At 38.2% G+C, this 11,214-nt stretch overlaps 1 non-coding gene across 1 annotated transcript; it reads left to right on the top strand.

The window, feature by feature from the left end:
• Window positions 1-9,577: 9,577 nt before the first annotated feature.
• On the top strand, window positions 9,578-9,708 carry LOC130847242 (small nucleolar RNA SNORA18). The gene has a single exon (XR_009052026.1). It is a non-coding gene; the product is annotated as a small nucleolar RNA SNORA18 (small nucleolar RNA).
• Window positions 9,709-11,214: the final 1,506 nt, after the last annotated feature.

Below are 11,214 nucleotides of genomic sequence, written 5' to 3' on the forward strand. Positions count from 1 at the left end.
TAGTAGTATTTTATGGTGCTTTTTATTTCTGTGGTGTCTGTTGTAACATCTCCTGTTTCATTTCTAATTTTATTGATCTGATTCCTCTCCCTTTTTTTCTTGATAAGTCTGGCTAAAGGTTTATCAATTTTGTTTATCTTCTCAAAGAACCAGCTTTTAGTTTTATTGATTTTTGCTATTGTTTTCTTTGTTTATATTTCATTTATTTCTGCTCTGATCTTTATGATGTCTCTCCTTCTACTAACTTTGGGATTTGCTTGCTCTTCTTTCTCTAGTTTCTTTAGGTGTAAGGTTAGATTGTTTATCTGGGATTTTTCTTGTTTCTTCAGGTAGGATGGTATTGCTATCAACTTCCCTCTTAGAACTGCTTTTGCTGCATCCCACAGGTTTTGGATCATTGTGTTTTCATTGTCATTTGTCTCTAGGTATTTTTTCATTTCCTCTTTGATTCTTCAGTGATCTCTTGGTTATTTAGTAGCCTATTGTTTAGCCTCCATGTGTTTGTGTTTTTTACAGTTTTTTTCCCTGTAGTTGATTTCTAATCCTTTAGAATTGTAGTTGGAAAATATGCTTAATATGATTTCAGTTTTCTTAAATTTACCAAACTTGGTTTTTGACCCAACTGTGATCTATCCTGGAGAATGTTCCATGTGAACTTGAGAAGAACATGTAATCTGCTGTTTTTTGATGGAATGTCCTATAGATATCTATTAAATCTAGCTGATTTATTGTGTCATTTAAAGCTCACATTTCCTTATTAATTTTCTGCCTGGATGATCTGTCCATTGGTGTAAGTGGGGTGTATTATTGTGTTACTGTCGATTTTCTCTTTTATACTTGTTAGCAGTGGCCTTATGTATTGAGGTGCTCCTATATTGGGTGCATATGTATTTATAATTGTTATCTCCTCTTCTTGGATTGATCCCTTGATCATTATGTAGTATCCTTTCTTGTCTCTTGCAACATTTTTTATTTTAAAGTCTATTTTATCTGATATGAGTATTGCTACTCCAACTTTCTTTTGATTTCCATTTGCATGGTATATCTTTTTCCATTCATTCACTTTCACTCTGTATGCTTCCCTAGGTCTGAAGTGGTCTCTTGCAGACAGCACATATATGGGTCTTGTTTTTGTATGCATTCAGCCAGTCTGTGTCTTTTGGTTGGGGCATTAGGTCCATTTACATTCAAAGTAATTATCAATATGTATGTTCCTATTACCATTTTCTTAATTGTTTTGTTTTTGTTTTTGTAGGTCCTTTTCTTCTCTTATGTTTCCCACTTAAAGAAGTTCCTTTAGCATTTGTTGTAGGACGGTTTGGTGGTGCTGAATTATCTTAACTTTTGCTTGTCTGTAAAGCTTTTGATTTCTCTGTCAAATCTGAATGAGATCCTTGCTGGGTAGAGTATTTTTGGTTGTATGTTCTTCCCTTTCAGCACTTGAAATATATCATGTCACTTCCTTCTGGCTTGCCGAGTTTCTGCTGAGAAATCAGCTGCTAACCTTATGGGAGTTCCCTTGTATGTTATTTGTCATTTTTCCCTTGTTGCTTTTAATAATTTTTCTTTGTCTTTAATTTTTGTCAATTTGATTATTATGAATCTTGGCATATTTCTCCTTGGGTTTATCCTACCTGGGACTCTCTGTGCTTCCTGGACTTGGGTGGCTATTTCCTTTCCCATGTTAGGGAAGTTTTCAACTATAATTTCTTCCAATATTTTCTTGAGTCCTTTCTCTCTCCCTTCTCCTTTTGGGACCCCTATAATGTGAATGTTGGTGCATTTAACATTGTCCCTGAGGTCTCTTAGGCTGTCTTCATTTCTTTTTATTCTTTTTACTTTATTCTTTTCCTCATCAGTGATTTTCACCATTCTGTCTTCCAGGTCACTTATTGGCCCTTCTGCCTCAGTTAATCAGCTATTGGTTCCTTCTAGTGTATTTTTCATTTCAGTTATTGCATTGCTTATCTCTTGTTTGTTTGTTTTTTAATTCTTCCAGGTCTTTGTTAAACTTTTCTTGCATCTTTTCAATCTTTGCGTGCAGTCTTTTTTCAAAGTCCTGGATCACCTTCACTATCATTATTCTGAATTCTTTTTCTGGAAGGGTGCCTATCTGCTCTTCATTTAGTTGTTTTCCTGGGGTTTTATCTTGTCCCTTCATCTGGTACAAAGTCCTCTGCCTTTTCCTCTTCTCTGTCTTTCTGTGGCTCTGGTTTTAAGTTCCACAGAACGAAATATCACTGATACTGCTTGACACTGCTGTCTGCCCTCTTGTGGAAGAGGCTATCTAAGAGGCTTGTGGTGCTTTCTGATGGGAGGGACTGGTGGTGGGTAGGGCTGGGTGTTGCTTTGGTGGGCGGAGCTCATTAAAACTTTAATCTGCTTGTCTACCAATGGATGGGGCTGTGTTCCCACCCTGTTGGTTGTTTGGCCTGAGGCAACCCAGCACTGAAGTTTACAGGCTCTTTTGCGGGGCTATTGGTGGACTCTGGGAAGGCTCATGCCAATAAGCACTTCCCAGAACCCCTGTCGCCAGTGTCCCTTTCCCCGCAGTGAGCTTCAGCTGCCCCCCACTTCTGCAGGCAACCCTCCAACACCAGCAGAAATGTCTGGTTCAGTCTCCTATGGGGTCACTGCTACATCCCCCTGGGTCCTGGTGCACACAGTACTTTTTGTGTGCCCTCCAAGAGTGGAGTCTCTGTTTCCCCCAGTCCTATGGAGGTCTTGCAATCAAATCCCTCTGGCCTTCAAAGTCTGATTCTCTGGGGATTCCTCTTCCCATTGCCAGACCCCCAGGTTGGGAAACCTTATGTAGGGCTCAGAACCCTCACTCCAGTGGGTGGACTTCTGTGGTATAATTGTTCTTCAGTTTGTGAGTTGCCCACCCAGTGGTTATTAGATTTGATTTTATCATGATTGCACCCTTTCTGCCATCTCATTGTGGCTTCTCTTTTGTCTCTGAATGTGGGGTGTCTTTCTTGGTGAGTTCCAATGTCTTTCTATCAATGATTGTTGAGCAGTTAGTTGTAATTCTGTTACTCTTGCACAAGGGAGTGAGCACATGTCCTTCTATTCCACCATCTTGAACCGTCTCTATTGTTTGCTTTGTTTTTGTTTGTTCCCTTTTTTTGTCTTTTTTGGTTGCTTTGCATGGCTTGTGGAATCTTGATTCCCTGACCATGGGTCAAACCTGGGCCCCAGTGTTTAAAGCACTGAGTCCTGGCCACTGGACAACCAGGGAATTCCTGGCCCCACAGAATATTAATTGGCATGTGCTGTCCTGTAGGTCCCCATCTCAGCCCAATGACCTGGCCCTGTCCAACAGCCTGCAGGCTCCAGTGCTGGAACACCTCATGCCCAACCATCAGCAAGATAGAAAAACAGACCCACCCATCAGCAGAAATGCTGCCAAAAGTCATACTAAGTTCACAGACTCTCCAAAATACACCCCTTGACACAGCTCTGCCAACCAGGGGGACAAGATCCAGCTCCACCCACTAAAAGGCAAGTATCAGACCCTTCCACTAGGCAGGGAGCACAGGCCCTTGGACCAACCTCACCCACAAGGGGGCTAAACACCAGAAGCAAGAGGAAATACAACCCTGCAGGCTGCAGAAAGGAGACCACAAAGACAGTAAGCTAGGCAAAATGAGACAACAAGAAATGTGTTGCAGATGAAGGAGCAATGTAAAAATCTACAAGAGCAACTAAATGAAGAGGAGATAGACAATCTACCTAAAAAATAATTCAGAGTAATGATAGTAAAGATGATCCAAGACATTGGAACAAGAATGGAGGCATGGACTGAGAAGATACAAGAAACATTTAACAAGGACCTAGAAGGAATAAAGAACAAATGAACAGTGATGAACAATATAATAACTGAAATGAAAAATAAATTAGTAGAAATCAATGGCAGAATAAATGACACATAAGAATGGATAATAAAGAAAAAAGAATAAAAATAAATGAGGACAGGGGCTTCCCTGGTGGCGCAGTGGTTAAGAATCCACCTGCCAATGCAGGGGACACAGGTTCGATCTCTGCTCCAGGAAGATCCCACATGCCACAGAGCAACTAAGCCTGTGCACCCCAACTATTGAGCCCATGTGCTGCAACTACTGAAGCCCATGTGCCTAGAAGCCCATGCTCCACAACGAGAGAAGCCACGGCAATGAGGAGCCCATGCACCACAATGAAGAGTAGCCCCCACTCACAGCAACTAAAGAAAGCCCACGCACAGCAAAAAAGACCCAACACAGCCAATAAAATTAATTAATTAATTAAAAAATAAAAATAAAATGAGGACAGTCTCAGAGACCTCTGGGACAAAATTAATAACAACAACGTTCAAATGATAGAGGTCTCAGAAAAGAAGAAAGGAAAGGGACTGGGAAAACATTTGAAGAAATTATAGTTGAAAACACCCCTAATGTGGGAAAGGAAAGTCATCCAAGTCCGGTAAGCACAAAGAGTGCCATACAGGATAAACCCAAAGAGAAGCATGCTGAGACACATATTCTTCCAACAAAGAAAATATAAATACAAAGAAAAATATTAAAAGGGTAGAGCAACAAATAACATACAAAGGAATCCACATAAGGTTAACAGCTGATTTTTCAGCAGAAACTCTGCAGGCCAAAAGGGAGTGGCACGATATATTTAAAGCGATGAAAGGGGAAAATGTACAGTGAAGAATACTTTATGCAACAAGGGTCTCATTCAGATTCAATGGAGAAATCAAAAACTTTACAGACAAGTAAAAGTTAAGGGAATTCAGCATCACCATTCCAGCATGACAAATAATGCTAAAGGAATTTCTCTAGGCAGGGAAAAAATAACTTGTAATGGAAAAGCTTACTGGTAAAGGCAAACATACAGTAAAAGTGTGAAATTATCCACACACAAATATGAAATCAAAACCAGCAACTGGGAGCACAGGGGAACACAAATGCAGCAACTGGGAACTGCATCTGAAATTAAGAGACCAGCAACGTCAAACAATCTTGTATATATAGAGACTGCTATATCAAAACCTCATGGGAAATGCAAACCAAAAAACTGCAATAGACACACACACACAAAAAGAAAAAGGAACCCAAACACAACACTAAAGATGGTCATCAAAGTACAAGAGAAGAGAACCAAAGAGGAAGGGAACAAAAAAAGGCCCACAAAATCAAACACAAAACAATTAAGAAAATGGCGATAGGAACATACATATCAATAATTACCTTAAATGTAAATGGATTAAAGGCTCCACTCAAAAGACACAGACTGGCTGAATGGATACAAAACCAAGACCCATATATATGCTGTTTACAAGAGACCCACTTCAGACCTAGGGACACATACAGACAAAGTGAGAGGATTGAAAATGATATTCCATGCAAATGGAAATCAAAAGAAAGCTGGAGTAGCAATACTTATAGCAGACAAAATGGACTTTAAAATAAATAATGTTACAAGAGACAAAGATACAAGATTAACATAAAGAAATCTTTTGTTGCTCTAAAAAATAATGTGCTATGAGGAAGAGAAAGTAATAAAATTATTTGTAATCACATCAAAAAGAATAAAATAAATAGGAATAAACTTAACCAAGGTGAAATGCTTGTACTGTGAAAGTATAAACATGCTGGGGAAGGAAATAGAAGATGATATAAAGAAATAGAAAGATATCCCATGCTTTTTGAAGAATTAATATTGTTAAAATGGCCATATTACCCAAAGCACTTAGCAGATTTAATGCAACCTCTATCAAAATAGGCATGACATTTTTTAAGCTCTTTATTGAGTATAATTGCTTTACACTGTTTTGCCAGTTTTTGCTGTATAGCAGTGAATCAGCAGTATTTATATATACATCCTCAAATCCCCTCCCTACCATGACTCCTTCTTACCCTCCTTATCCCACCCCTCTAAGTCATCACCCATCATAGAGTTGATCTCCCTGTGTTATGCAGCAGCTTCCCACTAGCTAGTTATTTTACATTTGGTAGTGTATATATGAGGAATGACATTTTTCACAAAACTAGAACAAATAATCCTAAAACTCATCAAGAACCACAAAAAAAGCCTGAATAGCCAAAGCAATCTTGAGAAAAAACAAAAATAAAAAAACAAACAAACAAACAAAAATCCAACAGTGAAAGTATCACATTTCCTGAGTTCAGGCGACACCTCAATGCTACAGTAATCAAAACAACATTATACTGCCACAAAAACAGACACATAGATCAATGGAATAAAACAGAGAGCCCAGAAAGTAACCCACACACTAAACCTATGACAAAGGAAGAAAGAATATAAAATGGACAAAGAATAGTCTCCTCAATAAGTGGTTCTGGGAAAATTGAACATCTACATATAAGAGAATGAGATTAGAACATTTCCTCACACTATATACCAAAATAAACTCAAATTGTATTAGAGACCTAAATGTAAGACCCCAAACCATACATTTCCTAGAAGAGAACATAAGCAGAACAGCCTTTCACATAAATGATGCCAATTTCTTTTTTGGATCTATTTCCCAAGGTAAAATAAATACAAGAAAAACAAGCTAATGGGAACTAATTAAATTTAAAACTATTTGCAGATCAAAGGAAACATTAGACAAAATGAAAACAGGAGAAGATATATGCAAATAATGTGATGGAGAAAGGGTTAATATTCAAAATATATAAACAGCTCATACAACTTAATATCAAATCAAAAGAACAAAAGAAAAAAGGATGGACAAATGGGCAGAGTACCTTAATAGACATCTTTTCAAAGGAGATATACAGGTAGCCAACAGGCACATGAAAAAATGCTAATCACTAATCATTGGATAAATGCAAATCAAAACCACAATGAGACATCACCTCCCACCTGTCAAAATGGCTATCATCAAAAAGTCTACAAATAACAAATGTTAGTGAGGGTGTGGACAAAAGGAACCCAAGTACACTGTTGGTGGGATTGAAAATTGGTACAGCCACTATGCAAACAGTATGAAGGTGCTCAAAAAACTTAAAGTAGAACTACTGTATTAGCCAACACCTCCACTATTGGCTATATGTCCAAAGAAAATAAAAACAGCAAACTGAAAAGGTACATACACCCCTATGTTCACAGCAGCAGTATTTACAATTGCCAAGATATGGACACAACCTAAATGTCCATCAACAGATGAATGGATAAAGAAAATGTGGTATGTATGCACAATAGAATGCTACCCATAAAAAAAGAATAAAATCCTTCCATTTGCAACAGCGATGGGCCTGGAATGTATTTTACCTAGTGAAATAAGTCAGAGAAAGACAAGTACTTTCTATTCTCACCTATATGGAGAATCTAAAAAAATGCAGCAAAGGAATGTATATAAGAAAACAACAATAGACTCACAGAGGACATAATTAGTGGTTACCAGTCGGAAGAGTGAAGGTGGGAAGCAAAGATAGTAGATGTTTCTTTTAATGAATACAACTATGTATAAAATAAATAAACAAGGGTATATTGTACAACACAGGAAAATATAGACATTATTTTGTAATAACCTTAAATGAAGCATAATCTATAAAAATATTAAATCACTGTGTTGTATGACTAGAAACTAAGGTAATATTGTACATCCTCTATGCTTCAATTTAAAAAATCCAAGGGTAGTGAAATGGATAAAAGAAAGATCAATTATATTCTGTGTACAAGAGAGTCTTGTTAATTCTAAGTCTATTTTAAAGATAAAATTATATGATTGGAAAAAGGATATTCCATGCAAATGATACGTCCCTGACTAGTCTAATATCAGGCAAAACTGACTTTAAATCAAACCTCTCAAACAAACAAAGCATATCATATAATGATAAAGGGATTAATTCATCAAGAGATTATGAAAATTATCAATGTGTATATATTGATACATATTAAAGATATGTATCACAATTAAAGATATAAGGAAGGAACTTGTTAGAAATTTCTGTAAATGATATTTTATATTGCAAAGTATATCACTGTACATTAAAACATGGAACTTCATAGCTTTGTTGCTTGAAGTAGAATAAACATCTACAGAAGGTAAAAAAAAAAGATATAAGGAAGGAGAAACACACAACGCAGGTAGGAGGATTGGAAACACAGTCTGGTTGGAACCCACACCTTCAACACAGTGACCCACAGTTGGAAGATATCACAACTGTATAGGTCCTCCACAAGGAGGGAAGGGTCTGAGCCCTGCATCAGGCTGCTCAGCCCCAGGTTCTTGCACTCGGAAGAAAAGAACATAGCAGGTCTAGCTTTGAAAACCTGCAGGCCTTATTTTCTGGAGAGTTGGAGCCTAAAGGAAACTGAGATTCTGCTTTTATAGGGCACACACACAATCTCACATGTTCTCAATCCCTGTGCAGAGCCAGTGGTTTGAAAGACACCTGAGTCAGATCCACTTGCTAATCTCAGAGAGATTCCTGAAAAGGCAAGAGGCAGTTGGAACTCCCATTGGGGACTGAGACATTGGCAGGCAACATTTTGGAATCTAACCTCGAACTGATTAGGTATCAGGGTCCTGTCCCATCTACCAACATGCCTCCTGCACCACAAAGCCTCATAACCAGACGCAGTGGGTCCTACCCTACCCATCTGTGCACGTGGAGCACCACACAGCCACCAATGATGGAGGGCTGCCTTGGCTACCAGCACACCCATGGCACTCACATACTGCAGGGCCTCACAGCCATTTAGGCCAGGGTCCAACACTGCCTACCAGCTTGTCCACAATAGTTGGCCCTGTAACAAGAGAAAGTGCATGCACCCCACAGAGCAGACAGTCCTGTTGGTCAGAGGAGAATGTGCTACTGGGCCCTAAAGGTCACCTGCTGTATAAGGCGACTTCTCCAAGACTGGGCAATGTAACAAGCTGCACCTAATAAACAGAAATGCAAAGAAAATTTGGAAACAAAAGGAAATAGATAAACGTGTTACAAAAGAAGTAACAAATATGTTGCAAGTAACAACATCAAAAAAGAACAAGACAAAACACAGAGAATGGACTGGAGAACTCGAGGTATGGGAGGGGGCGGGGGGTGAAGGGGAAACTGAGAAGAAGCGAGAGAGTAGCACAGACATATATATACTACCAACTGTAAAATAGTCAGTGGGAAGTTGTTGTATAACAAAGGGAGTCCAACTCGAGGATGGAAGATGCCTTAGAGGACTGGGGAAGGGAGGGTGGGGGGGACTCGAGGTGGGGGGCGTCAAGGAAGGGAGGGAATATGGGGATATGTGTATAAAAACAATTGATTGAACCTGGTGTACCCCCAAAAAAAATAAAATAAAATAAAAAAAAAAAAAAAAAAAAAAGAACAAGACAAAACAAAAATAAGCATTCTACCCCCACCCCCCAAAAGTGTTCAATATAGTGATTATAAAATGCTCACCCAAGTCAGCAGAAGATTAGATGGACACAGTAAGAGCTTCAACAAAAGAGTAATAAAATGTAAAAAAAGAAACAAACAGCTGAAAACTGCTGTAACTGAGATTAAACACATACACAGACACAAACTTAGAAGAGGGAAGCAACATTTGATACAAGAGATCAGTTGAGGTCTATCCCCATGGGGCTTTTTCTGTAAACCTACATCGTTGGACACGCCTCCTAGAGTAACTGTGTGGTTTTCTTTACTCATAGAACTACCTGTTAGATCTGTGGGAAAGAACTACAAGACAGAACTGCTAAGTAAACTATGAAAAACCTAACAGTCAGACTTTTTTTTATCTTAGGTATTGGCATATCCCAATGATCTGTACTGTTCTAGGGTGTGATGGCTTAGGAGTGAGTATGATTTGAACTTAATACAGAGGGTGTCAAATTCAGAACCCAGCAGATCCATCTCCTGACCCTAAACATGGTCCTAAAGTAAACTGCTTGAGGAAATTGGATCCCAAAGATTACAGGTGGGGAATTTTGAAGTGTGTTCATATTCCATTGGAGATCAGAGAAGGCTAAAAGAACTGTGGCAAGGCTGACTCACATGACAGCTGTGGATTGAACAAAACTTTTTGAAAGGGCTATCTCATCCTGAAGATTATGACTTTGAAGGAACTACGGTGATTGGCAGTGGAAAGAATCAGAACATGTGAAGTTCCTTAAAAATGTATTAAATAATTTTGCCTATGTTACACATAATTTGAAAAAAAAAAAAACCTTTACACTTTGTACAGAAAGTCAGTGTATATTTTTGGCTCAAAGTTTCTCTAATGTTTTCTGTGGAGGGAATAATAACATTTATCAGTTACAGTTGTGATGTGCCTTAGACATGAAGAATTGTGGGTGTGTGGAGGGGGGCGGCTCACCTTATGAAATTCTTTTGCCCTTGCTCTGTTTTGGGCATATGCGTCTTGCTTTGCTTTTGCTTCCTTTTGCTTTTTCACTTCAGCTAACTGCTGGTATAATCTGTAAGGCATTTATATGGAATAATAAAGACAAACACTTCAAAAGAAAAGAAAAGAACAGATCAGTGATCTGAAGACAGAGTAGTAAAAATCACCCAAGCTGAATAGCACACACACAAAAAAGACTTAAGACGATAGGTAAAGGGACCTCTGAGACAACATCAAGAACACTAACATTAGCATTATAGGGATCTCAGAAAGAGAAGAAAGAGAGAAAGTGGCAGACAACTTATTAGAGGATATAATAACTGACAGCTTTTCTAAGCTGTTTCCACATGACATAATATAAAAAGCTACAATAATGACAAACACGGGCACATAGCTCAATGGGACAGACAGAGTCCAGAAAGAAACCCACACACTGAATCTATGACAAAGGAGACAAGAATATACAATAGAGAAAAGACAATCTCTTCAATAATTGGTGCTGGAAAACTAGAGAGCTATATGTAACAGAATGAAATTAGAGCAATTCCCCACACCATACTAAAAATAAATCAAAAATGGATTAAGGACCTAAGGGTAATACCTAAAACCATAAAACTCCTAGAAGAGATACATAAGCAGAACACTCGAATGTATTTTGTAGCAATATGTTTATACAACTTTCTCCTAAGGCAAAAGAATTAAAAGGAAAAATAAAGAAATGGAACCTAAATAAAGTTAAGAGCTTTTGCACAGCAATGAAAACTGTCAACAAAATAAAAAGTCAAACTAGGAAATGGGAGAAGATCTTTGCGAATGATATAAGTGACAAAGGGTTAATAAACAAAATATATAAAC

Source organism: Hippopotamus amphibius, chromosome 2 (genome assembly GCF_030028045.1).
Source record: "Hippopotamus amphibius kiboko isolate mHipAmp2 chromosome 2, mHipAmp2.hap2, whole genome shotgun sequence".
In the NCBI taxonomy this organism is placed as follows: Eukaryota; Metazoa; Chordata; class Mammalia; order Artiodactyla; family Hippopotamidae; genus Hippopotamus; species Hippopotamus amphibius.